At 41.2% G+C, this 11,816-nt stretch overlaps 1 pseudogene; it reads right to left on the bottom strand.

Annotated features, from left to right (window-relative positions):
* Window positions 1-5,620: 5,620 nt before the first annotated feature.
* LOC120439404 lies at window positions 5,621-11,050 on the bottom strand (annotated as a pseudogene).
* Between the last annotated feature and the right edge of the window lie 766 nt (window positions 11,051-11,816).

The raw sequence follows: 11,816 nt of genomic DNA, 5'->3' as shown, positions 1-11,816 counted from the left end.
GCAACACTAAACCCGACGCCCTCTCACGTCAATTCTCACCGGTGGGGGATGCAGAGGACAGAGACAAACCCATCCTGCCTGCTTCCTGTATCGTCGGGGCGGTTACCTGGGAAATCGAGAGGCTGATCAGAAACGCCCTGCAGCAGGACCCTGACCCTGGGTCTGGCCCGGTGGGCCGACAGTATGTCCCTGTGGCCGTTCGGGGCAAGGTGATCCATTGGGTACATATGGCAAAATTCTCCTGCCATCTGGGTCGACATCGCACCCTTAGCTTCCTCCAGCGTCTGTTTTGGTGGCCCTCCCTCGCCAAGGACGTCCGGGAATATGTGGCTGCCTGCCCTATTTGTGCTCAAAACAAGGTGCCAAGCTCCCCACCGTCGGGCCACCTGCGACCGCTCCCCGTCCCTAAACGCCCATGGTCGCACATTGCCGTGGATTTCGTCACAGGACTGCCGCCCTCAGCAGGTAATATCACCATACTCACAATCATTGACCGCTTCTCCAAGGCGGCGCATTTTGTGGCCTTGCCCAAACTTCCCTCTGCCTTGGAGACGGCTCAGCTGCTCACACAACATGTGTTCCGGCTACATGGCGTTCCTCAAGATGTTGTCTCTGATCGGGGTCCCCAGTTCACCTCCCAGGTGTGGAGGGAATTTTGTTCTGAGCTGGGGGCCCGAGTCAGTTTGTCGTCTGGTTTTCACCCTCAGACTAATGGCCAGGCTGAAAGGCCTAACCAGGAGCTGGAAGCAATGTTGCGGTGCGTTGCCTCCTCCAACCAGTCCTCCTGGAGCGAGCATTTGGCCTGGGTGGAGTATGCCCACAACGCTAGCACCTCGACAGCCACAGGGGTGTCTCCCTTCGAGGTGTCCTTGGGATACCAACCCCCACTCCTTTCTGTCACTGAGGGTGAGTTGGCGGTTCCTTCAGTGCAACATCACATGCAGCGTTGCCGACAGGCATGGCGGACTACCAGGGCGGCATTGCTCAGGACAGCAGAGCAGAATGAGGAGCTGGCGGACCGTCATCGCGTTCCGGCTCCTGTTTACCGTGTCGGGCAGCAGGTATGGCTCTCCTCTAAAAACATCCCACTGCGGACTGAGTCTAAGAAACTTGCTCCTAGATTCGTCAGCCCGTTTCCTGTGCAAGAGGTCCTCAATCCTGTGACTGTGCGTTTGACCCTCCCTCGCACTATGCGGGTTCACAATGTGTTTCATGTGTCTCAGGTGAAACCGGTCCGGACCAGCCCGTTATGCCCACCTTCCAGGGCCCCGCCACCAGCCCGGATTATTGACGGCGCGCCAGCTTACTCCATAACACGTATTATGGATGCTAGGCGTCACGGTAGGGGCTTTCAATTTTTGGTGGATTGGGAAGGGTATGGTCCGGAAGAGCGCTCTTGGGTGCCGCGGTCCGCGATTCTTGATGATGGCATGGTGAGAGAATTCCGCCGTCGGCACCCGGACAAGTTTGGTAGGTCGCCGGGAGGCTCCCGTCAAGGGGGGGGTACTGTCATGGTCTGACCAGCCCTGCTGGGCGACCTGATCATTTATGTTTGTGTTTATTTTGATGGAGCCGCGCTTCCCCGGAGGCAGGTCCGCCGACCCGGAAGTAGCTCCGTTCGGCGCTTCGGCACACCGCCGATTAATTAACATTCACCAGCTGCCGTGAATTATCCACCATCTGACCCCGGTGTATTTAACACGGTGACCAGGCTTCAGTCAGTGCTGGATCATTAGACTAAGCTCGTTAGTAGTGTTTTGATCGTGTGCTCTTTCCAACTTGCTTTCGGATTGCTGTTTACTCCTTTTTTGTCTTTCGCACCAGGAGGTGGAGAGGAGAACACGGGAGCTGGGTGAATGGACCACGGGGAGCCACGGCTGAGGGATTTCACTGGATTGTCATTGTTTCACTCTGTAAATAAATTCACTGTCTCATTGCAAGGAGATCTGCGCTCGAGTCCGCTTTTTCCAGACACCACGACAACAAGACTGAGTATACATTTTCACTGCTATGTAGATGACACCCAGATTTATCTATCCATTACGTCAGCAAACAAACACCAATTAGTTAAACTGCAGCAATATTTCAAAGATATAAAGTCCTGGATGATCTCTAATTTTTTACTTCTAAATACCATATAAAACTGAGATTATTATACTCAGCCCTAAAAATGTTAGAAATCTAACCAGGTATCTAACCAGATAATTACTCATTACCTTGGCCTCCAGTAACAGTGCAAGGAATCTTCGAGTCTTGCCCTCTGGAAAAAGGCTCAGATCCATCAGGTGCAAAACCAACAGACTAAAGAACAGCTTCTTCCCGTGGGCTGTCAGAACTCTTAATGCAAACTAAGAGTGTGTACAGACTTACCCAACACATCCACTCTGACACTGCTGTTGATCATCTATGTGCAATATCTCAGTCTTTCCATGTTCTCTGCAATATTTTTGGCTCATGTGCAATATCCTTGGTATGTGCAATATTTTTCGGTCCTGTGCAATATTTTGGTCCCAGTAGAACTACCATCTCCACCCTAAATGACCATAGCCCCTCCACCCTTATTTATTTATTACATTATACAACTGTCCTTGTATACAAACCCACAATGTTTCTGTTTCAATGTTTCTTACACATACACCATGTATATAGTTTCGCTCACATATATGTATACATATATATTGCTTTTATTTTATTTTACTTATTTATATTATTTCTTTCCCCCCCTCATTGTATATTGGTTTCTCTTCTTCTTACTTTTGCAGCTTTGTGGTCCAGCTACCCAATTTTGCTTTGGAAGAAACTGCACAATGACAATAAAAAGCGCTAAGTCTCTAAGTCTAAGACTGTATCACCCCATTAGAGCACTTCACTCTCAGACTGCAGGCATTTAAAAGTAATGTTGCTTTGCAAACCTAAGCTGTGCTGCCATGTTCTTTTCTACTGGCATGCTTCCAAACAAACCATACTCATTCAGTCTTTTGCCGACTGTACTGTCATTCAATTCAATTGAATTCTGTTCACTTCAGTTCAGTTTTATTATATAGCTCAAAAATTGCAGCAACCGTCACCTCAAGTTACTTTATATTGTACGTTATATTGCTTTTCCTCATAGTAGCCGTCCCTCAAGAGTTTCTCCATTTGAAGCAATGCATTGTCAGTCATTTTATTGAATCAAAGGCCCTACCATAATACAGAGAAACCCCCCCAAATTAGACAACCCCCTTTTAGCAAGCACTTTGGCGACAGTTCCTTTTAGGAGGAGGAGGAAAACTCCAGAAGTACCAGGCTCAGGAAGTGTCAGCCATCTGCTGCCAGCTGGAGGTAATGGGAGGAAGAGAGGACAAAAACATCCTGTGGAGGAGAGTGAGAGATTAAGAATAACTATTGTTGTTATAATGTAAAAATTAAATGCAGAGACAGTGAGTGAGAAAGGTGACTGAAGAAGAATCACTCCCCCAGCAGCCTACACCTACTGCAGCATAAGTAAGGGAGGATTCAGGGTCACCTGGTCCAGCCCTAACTTGCTTTAGCAAAAAGAAAATTTTTAAGCCTGATCTTGAAAGTAGAGATAGTGTCTGTCTCCCGAATCCAAACTGGAAGCTGGTTCCACAGAAGAGGGGCCTGAAAACTGAAGGCTCTCCCTCCCATTCTACTTTTAAATACTCTAGGAACAACAAGTAGGCCTGCAGTGTGAGAGCGAAGTGCTCTAATAGGGTGATATGGTACTACAAGGTCATTAAGATAAGATGGCACCTGATTATTTAAGACCTTGTATGTGAGGAGCAGGATTTTGAATTCAATTATGGATTTAACAGGGAGCCAGGAGATAAAAAAAGAGAAGTCTATTCACAGAAAATATTTTCCACCATGTAGATTCTCCAATCCAAAGGCAGCATTTTTCTGTTATGTTGACATGTGTCTGTAAATCTGGAAAGCTTCATTAAAGAAAACACCATAGCTGCTTTTATTGTTTTATTGTTTTTATTTTATTGTATTTATGTTTTAATTATTAAACATTTTGATTAACAAAATTCTATAACAAAACACGATTTAAAAAAAATAAAAACCCGAAATACTTCAATTCACTTCCTGGAATTGTTTTAAAATGATTTTTGCTAATGACAATTGCAAATGTATTATCCCCTCCACAATATTCAACACACAGTCAAAACTTAAGAAAGTATTGAAAATTAAACCAGTTATTAAGAAACTTTTTAACGAAAGGATAACAAATCATCTTTAACATTTGGACACAAAATATTTTTTGTCAATCTGCTCATTGTTTCAACTGTTGATGTATTTGATGTTAACGGGGGCGGATCTAGAAGGATGGCAAGTGTCACCCTAAAATGATCCCTTGCCACCCCAGTTTTGCATATGACAGTGTTGTTTATTAAAATAAGTTGTGTAGTTGTTCTGTTGTATAGTTATTTTGTTTTGTGTGTCAGTGAGGGCACTAATGAATGTCACAAAGGCACATTTGCAACGTAAACACTGTCACTAAGTAGAAAACCAGCGGAGTGATACACCTCCTGTTGTCAGGCCTGCAGGTTTGTCCCTGTGCTGTTCTCATCTGTCTTTTGGTGGACCATCTTTTTTTTTTTTTTTTACTGTGACACATAATTTGTGGGGCATCTCATTGCGAAACCCGATTGTTCTCTCATTTTGGTTTTAGTAATATTTTTAAATGGTTGTACAAAATGAAAAAAACGGCAGGTGTATTGGCTGCATTTTTAGATAAATAGTTGTATATGTTTACAAAATGTACAATTTATATTTGCATTTCAAGTTATAAAAATTTACTCAACATGTCTGTGGTTTTTCTTTACAATAAAAAATACAACTAGGATTTTAAGTTCTTTGTGTGATTTCAGATCAGTAATACTAATGCAGTATGTCAGTGAAAAAAACGACTAAATTCAGTTGAGCTGAAAAGAATGATACCAAACAAGGCAAGGAGAAAAATGAAATGAAACAATTTGAGGGTGAAATACAAACGTAAACTCAAAAGGAGTCAAAAATGGCCGGTTGTATTTCAGACCTTAGTGGGTTAATCCAACAAATCATGAAAAATTAGGTTTAAATTGTTGTTCATGGCAGTGCAGATTTCTGACATTTTGTGTAATTTAAGCTGTAACAATGTGATTGTTTTCTAACAAAAAACAGTGAAACTTAAGTTAGACTTGTGTTTGTAAATGAACCGCCCCATGTTGTGTAGCTTTCTGGATTTTATACTTATTGGGCTACATATTTATTTATTATACAGGCTATACAGTACATAACATCAAAACTCACATGTTTTATGTAACTAAAGTGTGTAATTATGTGGACTACAGACAATAATTAAGTTATAGACTATATTTATATGAAAAACATGTATACTTACTGCATTTGAATCATTTTAACCATATGTAACCACCTGCATATGTGTTTGGGGGAAAAGCCTTGATTTTGCCACCCCATTTGATTTCTTTGCCACCCTCATGCCACCCTAAGAAAATTTCTCTAGATCCGCCCCTGGATGTTAACACAGCACAAAGCTTTAATAATAATGTTTTAAAGACATACTTTCATTAATAAAGTAAAGACATAAGGATTTCCCATAAACAAAGCTAGGTATAAGATATATAATATTCCTTGTTTAATTGTTTGCCATAAAGGAAGAGTTCTGATTTAAAGTATGTAAGTTTGTACTTACGCAAAGTACTTGAGTACATGGGTTGAGTTACATTTTAGTGCTTCCAACAAACATATGGAGCAATGCAATGAGAACACAGAGTGAGGTGAAGGGAGTGAAGTGGATCAAATTTTCACCACAGCAAAACACACTGTCACACACATCAATGTTAGGAACAGGGACAGGGGCAGTGGTAGGGACAGGGGCAGGGGCAGTGGTAGGGACAGGGGCAGGGGCAGGTGGTACAAATGCTGAACAATTAAAGCTCAAGTCGCTGTCAGTGCCTGTAGAGGTGAAGGAGACAAAGCCTGGTTCTGTGTCGGTGATGGTGTCACTGATCCATTTCTGGTACTGGGACACACGAGTGTAGACTTCGGGTCTCAGAGGTCGGGCGCAGCCGACACTGAAACTCACAATTCCAATTTGGATCCAGACTGAACCTGTTTCGATCATGAGCGCCCCCTCCATCTCCCTGTGAAAACAAATAAAGTTGATAAAGAACGACGTTTACCTCTTAGAGGTTGACCTGTTCCTGCAGCATCCAGTCTGTGGAAGAATGACTTGACTTTAAAGCATCTAATGTAAATAATTTTTAAAAGACAAAAACATGAATTAGTATTATTGTTATCATTAGACACTATTAGTGATATAGAAGTAGTTTTAGTATTGAAGAAACATATGACATTTCTGATTTCTTTTACATTTTTAGTGATAATAGTAATAAAACTTGGACATTTCATCAAAGCTGGCATGTTTATCAGCAATAATTATGAACAAGTTGAAAGAAAAACGGTAAAGTGACTTAAAAAAACAAAACATTACATAACATGAGCTCGTCCCTCCAGCTTGGAGTCCAGTGCAGATCATGTTCTCTGTAATACTGGAGAACGTCAAGTCTTCATAGTAACACTGGCACTCATTGTTTCCCACTACTGGCACATTTGCCTCCTGCAGGATGTTGGGGAACGTGAGGTTACCTAATTTCAGAGACATTTCAAAGTTAAGGAGTTGTAAAGGAATCCTGAGTCCTTACAGTGAGAAAGCTATGACTGCTCTGCTACTTGGTATCTTTGAACTTACTCGTTATACCAAAGCCAGTGAGCCAGGTGTTAGTCCCAGCATAGAAAGTGCTGTTTTCTGCAGCTAAGCAGATTGGCTGAATGTAGTCTGTGAAATTCACAGGAGTGGACAGCTTCAGCAGACAAATGTTGTTTTTGAGGGTCAAGTTGCTGTAGTCAGGATGGCAGATGATTTTATCAACTCTTAGACCCACTACAGGTGGAAATGGACCTGTCAGATTCTGGACGCCCAGAAACACAGCTGTGTCACCGATCTCTTGACTTAAAACAAAAAATAAAAATAAAGAGAAAAGGTTCATGTGATGAATGTGATGTTCATGTTTGTTTTAACACACACACACACACACACACACACAAAGGAAATAAATAGCATTTTCATTTTCCTGCTTTTTCCACAGTTTAAATGTTTTTAACTACGCCCCTGGCCATAACTTAACATATTAAGCAAGCAATGCTATGTATTCATGAATGCAATTAAAGTACCATCCACCATGAATAATCCTCATCACCCTCTTCACCACTTACTGGGCAGTGGAGTAGCCTCTCTAAAATTGCCCATATGGCAGTGAAGTTGATTCAGCTCAGCTCACATTGATGCAACAACTCTCTCCAATATAATGCATCTGTCTGGCCGTAATTATTTTAAATTCTGATTTGCTCTAGAGAATTTTCTTTTTTTTAATATTTAACTTTAAAAGTATTAATTTGCAATGTTATTTGAAAGATTGGCAATAGCAGTCATATCCAACATTATCCTCATCATCACCAACAGTGTAAACGTCCAACAGTGACTCACGGTGATATGCACTGAGCAGCTGTCAGCACCCACTGGTCACTGATGAGGGACCCTCCACACTTAAACTGCTTAAAAACAGTTATAAATGCCAGCCAGGGCGAAATTCCTGGGGTTGTAGTTTGACGTACACCGATCGTGATGCTTTTTACAGCCTTTTTAACACATGCTGGAAAAAAAAGAAGAAAGACACACTGATCAGCCACAACATTAAAACCACACACAGGTCTAGAGACAAGGAGGAGCTGAAAAGGGTGCAGAGAGAGCTGAGGGGACTGATAAGGAATGGGAAGGACAGCTACAGGTAGAAGATGGAGAAGCAGCTTCAACAAAACAACACTGGCGAAATCTGGAGAGGCCTTAGAACTATCTTGGGCCACAAAGATCAGAACTCTCTGGCTGGGGGGGATGTGCGGTGGGCAAACGAACTGAATCATTTCTTTAACAGATTTGATTCATCCGTGAGCAGTGTTGGGAAGGTTACTTTTAAAATGTATTCCATTACAGAATACCGAATACATGCCCCAAAATGTATTCTGTAACGTATTCCGTTACGTTACTCAATGAGAGTAACGTATTCTGAATACTTTGGATTACTTAATATATTATCATGTTGTTTACAACTACGTGAATGCACTATTGCTGTGATTTATTACTGTTACTGAAGGTCCGCGGCTCCGAACAGTAGTAAAGGGACCTCTGGCTAATACGGTGGGTTCCGTGTCGGGCTGGTAGCCGAAAAATAGCTTTACTTTGTTGTCTGGGTCAACTTTGCTTGCGGGAGACAGAGAGAGGCGTTGAAAGGCTTCTCCAACGGAACTTATTGTTTCCGGAGGAAAACACGAACACAGTGTACAGTTGAGTCTTAATAGCTTACTTACAAATGGGCTCGTCAGGCACTCTACTTGGCTGCAGTGGTTATTATTATATTTACATGCTTCCAGCTCCCGTTTTTGCTCCGTGACAGCTCGGACTTTTCCTTTCTCTCCCTCCCTCGCTCACAGACACATAACGGGTATGGTAGTCCATTCTAGCTGCGGCACGGACTACACTGCCCATGAGGCTACATTCTTTAGGGCCATGCCTGTAGCATTCTGCCTTTTAGCTTAGCACAACAACAACAACAACAAAAAAGCGCTCTCTCACCCAGGAAACACGCAGAGAGAGAGCGCGTCACCCTGTAACCATGGCAACCGTAACGCTGCGGCCTAGAACAACATTATGTAGCTGTCAAACAAACCCAAACAGTCCTGACCCGCGACAATATGAAACAGGAAAGTACCGCCGTGTAATCCATTTATTTCAACAAAGTAACTGTATTCTGAATACCACCTTTTTAAACGGTAACTGTAACGGAATACAGTTACTCATATTTTGTATTCTAAATACGTAACGGCGGTACATGTATTCCGTTACTCCCCAACACTGTCCGTGAGGCAGTTTCCTCTAACATCCAAGTTATGGACATTGAGACTGTGGTCAGCTACAGGTACCTTGGTGTTCATCTGAACAACAAACTGGACTGGACTAATAACTCAGACGCCCTCTACAGGAAAGGGCGGAGCAGGCTGTACCTGCTCCGGAGATTGAGGTTTTTTGGAGTGAAGGGCCCACTCCTGAAGACCTTCTATGACTCTGTGGTGGCCTCAGCCATCTTTTATGGTGTGGTCTGCTGGGGTGGCAACATCTCTGCCGGGGACAGGAAGAGACTGAACAGGCTGATCAGAAGGGCCAGCTCTGTTCTAGGATGCCCAGTGGAGGTGGTGAGTGACAGGAGAATGGTGGCTAAGCTGTCATCCCTGTTGGACAACATCTCCCACCCCATGCAGGAGACTCTGACAGCACTGAGCAGCTCCTTCAGTGGCAGGCTGCTGGGACGGAGAGATTTCACAGGTCTTTCCTCCCTTCTGCTATCAGACTGTACAACAAAGACTTCAACTGATCAAACACACACATCCACACATGTGCAATAACATTAAGTGCAATACTCGTTTCTGACATCGTTGTATTATACTCATATTGTATATAGCATTTGTATTCTATTTTATTCAATTCAATTTTATTCAATTGTATATAGTATTTTATTTTATTCTACTCTATTGTGTACAGTATCTTATTGATATCTTATTCCAGTGGTTTTTTTAAAAAAAATTTTAATGCAACTTTCACTGTCCACTGCTGTAACAAAACAAATTTCCCACGCCGGGACTAATAAAGGTTCTCTTCTCTTCTCTTCTCTTCTCTTCTCTTCGGTCAAATTGAATAACATTCAAAATCTTGTGCCTGCTGATTTTTTCATAATCCTGTATTCTTTTAGTGTTTCTCTTGTTAGAGATCAATTCTGGTTTTAGCCACAGTTACTTTGTTGACAAATGATGTTGGCCGATGCCAGATGTCAAAGCTAGATAATAATTTGCTTCTGTAGTTTAAATAGATAAATTAAATATTAAAAGAGAGACAGAGCACATTTTCTGTCACTGAAACAAAATAGGTTATTACAGTACTGTCTGCTGTAAAGCTTGAAATGTGAAGAAAGTGTAACATTGCATTTGTTTACTTACTAGGCTGCTGTGAATGACAGTCTGAAAATTTTAACAGAAAGACATCCATGTTAAACAGTTTATTGCAGATGAGGACTTGTTTTTGTGAATATGTGCCAAAAACAAACAAACAAACAAACAAACAAACAAAAAAACCCCTGTCTAACTGGGACCTACTGACCGACCTACTACTCAGACATTTATTCCAATTATTGTTTATTCCAGAACTGCTAACATTCACTTTGTCAGCACTTCTCTTTTTAGATCTTGTTGACAGACCTGCAGTAGCAACAATTAAGCCAATCTCACCACAGCATTTATTACCCTTAATAACCCTTAAACAACATTGTGTAATGTGGTGTGAAGGAACATATTGTAACTGAACCTTTACTAAACCTCACCAACTAGTTTTGGTGCCAAACTGAGCAACAACCAAAACAAACAGGATGTGATCCACAGCCTTCACAGTCGACTGATGACACGATATGTAAAATTACAATTTGATATAAAATATTCTAAACATCAGTGTCAACATTATGATAACTTTCCAAATAATATTTAAATATGTACTGTGCATTATTTCTTATTTAGAAAGTTGCAAGTTAACAATAATCATCCAGATAATGTTAATTATTAACCAGTGAGTAAACATTTGTGTTAACAGCAAACTAAAACTCCAACAGTTAACTATCAACTTACTTGTTATTATTTGTATTTACTGAATTCAACACTTCCAGTGAGCACATAGTTACTGTACTGAAATGTTTTAATTAACTGTTGAATTAAAATAAAAAATAATTTAATTGCAATATAAATACTATATATAATATATATACATTTAATATGTGACTAAAGAAAATCAGCCATTCTTGCTCACCTTTGCATAAGACAATGATCATCACAAAGAAACAGCACACAAACCTTTGGAAAGCCATTTTTAACTGCCCCCTTTTTCAGGCTGTCTTTGGCACTAAATACTGATGTTCAGCTACACCCACGTCTTTACTTGGAGACAACCATGCATAGAAACCTGAATCAACATCAGGTTTAAAAACAACAACAACAAAAAATGTAATCAAAAGGTTTAGAGACGCTTAGGTCATGTTAGGACAGTGACACCATTTTTCTAATTTTGCCTTTGTACACCATCACAGTGGGATTTAAATCAACCAAGTTGTGGCTGAAGTGCTGATGTTTAGCTTTAAATCAAGGGGTTTAATCCAGTGTTGCATTAACTATTTAGGAATTACAGAAATTTATACATAGTCACCCAATTTCTAGAGGCTCAAAAAGAATTTGGACAAGCTAACATGATTTTAAATATAAGGATTGTTTTTAATACTTGGATGAAAATCTGTTGTAGTCAATGAGTGCCTGAAGTCTAACATCCATTAACCGCTGCTCTGCCAAGCATTTCCAAAAGCCACAAGCAATGGCTGCTTGTTTTGGGGCTACTTTCTTTCCAGTTTTGTCTTTGGTGAATCAAAAGCGGCTCTATTGGGTTAAGATGAGACTTGGTCACTGAATGATGACCAACTTTAGGGTAGGGGATGTGCATAAAAATATGTGCAGCACTTCCAATACAATTTTTGTAAAATAACAAAAGCTGTGTCATTGCCCAGTCAGCTGTTGATTTAACTATATTTACCCCAATATTGTTCAAAAGATAAAACCAAAGTTCCCATGCAAACCTTTAACCAAATATAATCATGAGAAACAATCAGCTA

This window comes from Oreochromis aureus, linkage group 3 (assembly GCF_013358895.1).
Source record: "Oreochromis aureus strain Israel breed Guangdong linkage group 3, ZZ_aureus, whole genome shotgun sequence".
Lineage (NCBI taxonomy): Eukaryota > Metazoa > Chordata > Actinopteri > Cichliformes > Cichlidae > Oreochromis > Oreochromis aureus.
The sequence above is the reverse complement of the archived record's forward strand: the minus strand, read 5'-3'. Positions and strand labels throughout refer to the sequence as shown.